The sequence below is a fragment of the Nelumbo lutea genome, chromosome 3 (genome assembly GCF_056320005.1).
Source record: "Nelumbo lutea isolate HS-2025 chromosome 3, American lotus-T2T, whole genome shotgun sequence".
NCBI classification, from domain to species: domain Eukaryota; kingdom Viridiplantae; phylum Streptophyta; class Magnoliopsida; order Proteales; family Nelumbonaceae; genus Nelumbo; species Nelumbo lutea.
In genome coordinates this window covers 40,394,108-40,398,958 of record NC_142686.1, presented here as the reverse complement: position 1 = coordinate 40,398,958, position 4,851 = coordinate 40,394,108, and the positions used below count along the sequence as shown (strand labels likewise).

The 4,851-nt window shown below is 39.2% G+C and overlaps 1 long non-coding RNA gene across 1 annotated transcript; it reads right to left on the bottom strand.

Moving 5' to 3' along the window:
- Positions 1 to 427: 427 nt before the first annotated feature.
- Positions 428 to 1,498, bottom strand: LOC148864428 (uncharacterized). The gene is made up of 2 exons (XR_016110544.1): positions 1,207 to 1,498; positions 428 to 1,115 (listed from the first exon to the last, which is right to left on the bottom strand). It is a non-coding gene; the product is annotated as an uncharacterized LOC148864428 (long non-coding RNA).
- Between the last annotated feature and the right edge of the window lie 3,353 nt (positions 1,499 to 4,851).

The window sequence follows — 4,851 nt, the reverse complement described above, 5'->3', positions numbered from 1 at the left end:
TTCGGGCTCCTAGTAGGGAGTTCGGACCGCTGGTAGGGGAGTTCGGTCCGCTGGTTTCTCCCCTTGGTGTTCGCGCCTTAGGCGTGCTTTTGTATCGAGCTGTTGCCTTTACCACGTATTACGTAACTATGAGGTCGTACCAAATCTTCCTTTATCAGGTTTGTTTTCATGAGCCCACCTTGAATAAGATAAAGTGTTATATCAGATAAGGGCAATTTACCCTCCATATAAAAAAAAGTAATACTTATAAAATAATTAAAATAGGGTAATTCTTTTAGAAAAATATCGAAGAATGGCAGTAATACTGTTCATCGTCTTCCTCTACTGCTCTCTCGAGAGGAAGCTGCTCTCTCCAAAACCAGCTAGGAAATCCAAATTCCTCTTGAGAGTGAACTTTTACGGGAATAATCACAGGAATCCTGCGAAATGAGCCATCCTCAACTCAACCTTTTTCCATTACACCCAGAAAATCTTTTACAAGAGAAAGACGTTCTTAATCAACACAACGTGAAATATTTCTTCCACGACGACGACAGAGGCGGAGCAACCTTGAACGGTCTCCTTGGCGGGTGTGCCGGGGATGGGAGTAGCGTAGTGTTGTCTTTTGATGAGGACTCCTTGTCCCCATCCTCCCTAACCTATGCCTATAGCCGTGGGACACATAATAGTGATGAGGGAGCGAGTTCGCTTGCTCGCACGGCATTAGGCATTATCAGGGTAGGAATGCTGGTGAGAAGAGGTGGGTATTCTATTCAGAGTGGTGGAGATTAAGGACGAAGAGATTAGTAGCTGTGCCGCCGCTGCTGACCTATAACCATGGGCGTATCACCATCAGAATCAGCCGCTGCAAGGTCGCCTGTCGTTGAAGCTTGATTATCAGCAGATCTTGAACGCTTGGTCTAACAAAGGTCCACTTTACATCGACGCAGAGTGTCCACAGACTGTTCCCAACGTCACCGGCAACGCGAGATTTTCTATTACCTCCTATTTCTCAAATTTACATTTTTTTTCCATTGTGCTCGTCCAAAATTTTCCGAATCTCAGCACCGTCGGATTCATCGTCTTCTTTAACTAGGCATGAATAAATCCGACGTGTTGGATTCTCCACTGCAAATCTGTAGTTAGTAAAGTAGTAAAAGCTCCATATAAGCAGGACTAAGGAGTTAGGAGGAAAAGCTATTAATTAGGTGTGTGGTAGTCTAATACCGACGATGTCCGAAGAAATTGCACTTTTATCGTAGATACAACAATCATGTAATCGGAATATGGATCGGCCGCTGTTCCATAACTTCCATCAGCGACAGACATGAAAATTTTCTTTTTTGGTTACAACCAGAACTCTGCAACTAAAAGGGCATCCATCCATCCGGTCTTGCTCTCCTCTTGTAGAGGCGAATAGAGTCATTCCATCCATCACCTATTCACTCATAGTCATGGTCTCATGGATAATGTAATGGGTTTCTAGCAGATAAGGGCCTTATTCAGGGCGAAAAAATATGATTTCATCGTCTTCCTCTTCTTTGATATACATTTCTTTAAAAATTATCTTATTTTAATTATTTTATAAAAATATTATTTTTTATTGATATTCATGACAAAAGTTGTCCTCTAAATCACCCCCACAACGTCGCACAGTACGTTCCCGCCGGTATTCGGAACATCTCCGAATGATAATGACTGGGATGATGTCATCATCAGGAGATATTCTCAATATATGGCGGAAATGTGCTGTTGGACTTTATAAGGGGCAGTATTGTGGGGGGCTGATTTAAACTCGCGGACCAGATCTAGTAGGCACCTGGCAATAACCTACCTTCATTGCAATATTACGTCTGTAATGGGATCCGATCCGGATTGGATTCCGTTAGGTCCAAGTATTCCGATACTTTGGACTTTGGATCAGATTTTGATTTAATCTGACCATGCATATTAGTTACGCCAGAGTATAAATAGAGTTAATTATATAAAAAAGAAATTATGGACAAAATATCATGAAAGTCCACCATGAAGAAGGGGCCATGTCAGTCACGAGAAAACAATTCAGCCACCCCTACAGGAGTGGGGTAGCCCATCCCCATCCCGTTAACCACCCCAATTAATGATGAGTTTTCTTTTTTCAAAGACTGTTTTCTCTTTCCTTAATCATCTTTGACATGTAAAGCTCAGACAATCGGAATTTGATACCTACCTTTATATTTTACTTTCACATATAAATATAAGTGAGAATACACATATTTTGGGATATTGGATGCTTCAGAAAAACATATTTGAAGCAAAACATACTTTGGCCTTTCTCCTTCCAGAGGGTGTTTCACACTGACCTCACACGCACATTCTCTTATGTATTGAAAACATCTTTCGTACTTATAAGTTATTATTCATAGAAGATGTTTTTAATGTACGGTGGATGTGTCTGTGAATTACCCATATGTGAGGAGTAGATTCCATTCCTTTTAAGCCACTTCATTAAATCGGGATTATAGTAGATAAGGACAATTTTTTGGGCCATAATATCAATAAAAGTAATATTTTTAATGGAAAAGTACAAACATGCCTAATGCAGATTTCTGATTCCCACAGCAAAGCTATAAATATTTAGAAAATCCAAAAACCACGCTCCATGCACTCATGTCCACCCATGAATTGGCATCAATTCTGAGTTGGCACCTACCCCAAATGTACTTTGAGTTTACAAATTATGACCCTGGGTTATCAGTCACTCTTTTTATTTTTAATAAAATTTCAAAATTAGGTTAACTTTTTTAAAATAATATCAAATAAAAGTAAAATTATTGTTCATCTTCTCCCTCTTGCAAATCATTCATCAGTGTTATTGCCTCTGACAACTTCCGACAATGCCTCCGCCTCTGCCCAACACCGCCAACTCCGCCCACCATTTGATGGTTCAAATATGTGTATCTCAAAATCAGGGTCAACGATCGCACATTGCACTAACGTTCTAAAATGTAACATAGTACGATATCCTTCCTTCTTAAACCCTTCAAACAAAAACCTTCGACTGCATCACTTTTGGAAGCTCTCGCAGGTGCGAACTATTTCTTAGTTCTCACAAGGTGTTTCAATGTTCTTCATGAAGGCTTTGGGCAAGGGATGGCCAACCATAGCATTCAGATCACAAAATGAAAGTTTTTTAGAATCACCTTGTTCTTTAGCAGAATTTCAAATAGCAGATGGCTCTCAGACGACCAACGTCGATTCAACAACTCTATCGATCTCTTGAAATTCAAAAATTTTCTGTAAGCACAATTTTTCTTTTGCTTTTCCTGCCAAGTGACTTTTTTTTTTTCTTTTGTAAAACTTTTTTCAACGTGGAGTAGTTCTTTGGAGTTGAAATTGATTGGATTTCTAGGTTTGAAAGCTCAAGAAGTTATTTGAATTTCAGTTACTATCCAGCGTTGTCGCATTGGGTAGAGGTAGAGGCGGAGAGGTGGGCAGAGGTGGTGGTGGATGCATGCACGGACAGACTAGCACCGCATTGTCGCCTCTTCGGAGGCAGAGGTAGAGGTGGTGGTGTTGGACAGAGGCAAAAGTGGATGGAGGTGTTGTCAGAGGTGACAGGGGTGGTGGTACTGATGAATGATATGATATGTAAGAAGAAGAATATAAACAATAATTTTATTTTTATTTGATATTATTAAAAAAAAAATAACTAACTATTTTTTAAGTTTTATTAAAAACATTACTTTTATTTTATTAATATTAGGACCCAAAATTTACCCTTATCTACTATAAACAATAAAAGATTTCCAACAAAACAAAAAGTATGGCTGAATCATCCACCGTAAAAAAGTATAAGTACAAGCTTCGAAGACGCATAAAAAATTTTTCTATTTTCGGTGGGTTATAATTGGGAACGGGAAGAATTGGAGTTTTGTGATCTGGAACGCGCTCTCTGAATCATAAGCGCTGAGACATGACATAGCTCGCCAGCATGTTGAAGACGCTTTCTAACCCGTAGCGCCGTAGCGATGAGATTGGTGGTAGTGGGACAGTGGGAGAGGAGGATTCACGAGTCATGACCAAACAAATTGGGGGGTACAAACGTAACTTCCAATTAATAGTTTAATGGTCCTTGTTAGCGGCGGCCTGCTTGTGACTGATCGATTTCACCGAGTATTAATACAACAAACTGTCTGTCATGAGTTGCACGGCCATTAATATTAATTAAATGCAACAACTTAATTTTTTTTCATCCCGAAAACCCATAACTCCTATCCTTGGTGCAGGTGGGTATTATTCATTTTTCTGAAAATATCCTACAATATTCATCCATATAACTCATTTTAGGAGGCCCAACCAATTGGCACCTTGCATTAAATGCAAAGAATTGAGTAATGGTAGGTAATACTAATATTAGTATAAATAAGATGAGTATTGTAGTAGTAGGAGTAGTAATAGCCTTTTCATTTCTGAAATTCTGACATATACGAAATATCAATTCGGTGCAGAGCCCATCCAGCTGTGTGGATAAAAAGAAGGCCGCAGTACTGGGGCTACTGTGTCATCCATGTGACTATGACTTTATCTAGGAGCGTCTGCTGAACCAAAAGTCGCATAAAAGTGAAATATCAATGTTAAAGCCTAGGCCCATCTAACCATTTTTTTATGCTAGCCAATGCCAACTGTTCTTGCTCTGAGAGGGGTGTCAATTGGATTCGATTTGGTATAATCTCATCCAGTTCAATGTGAGTTTATTATTAAGGGATCAGGTCTAATTTAATTTAATGAGAATTTTGGATCGATCTAATTTAATGTTTGGACTGTTTAATCTGTTCTTTTTTTTTTTTAATTTAGATTGATTCTTATCTAAACCTGGTCCATTGGCACCGA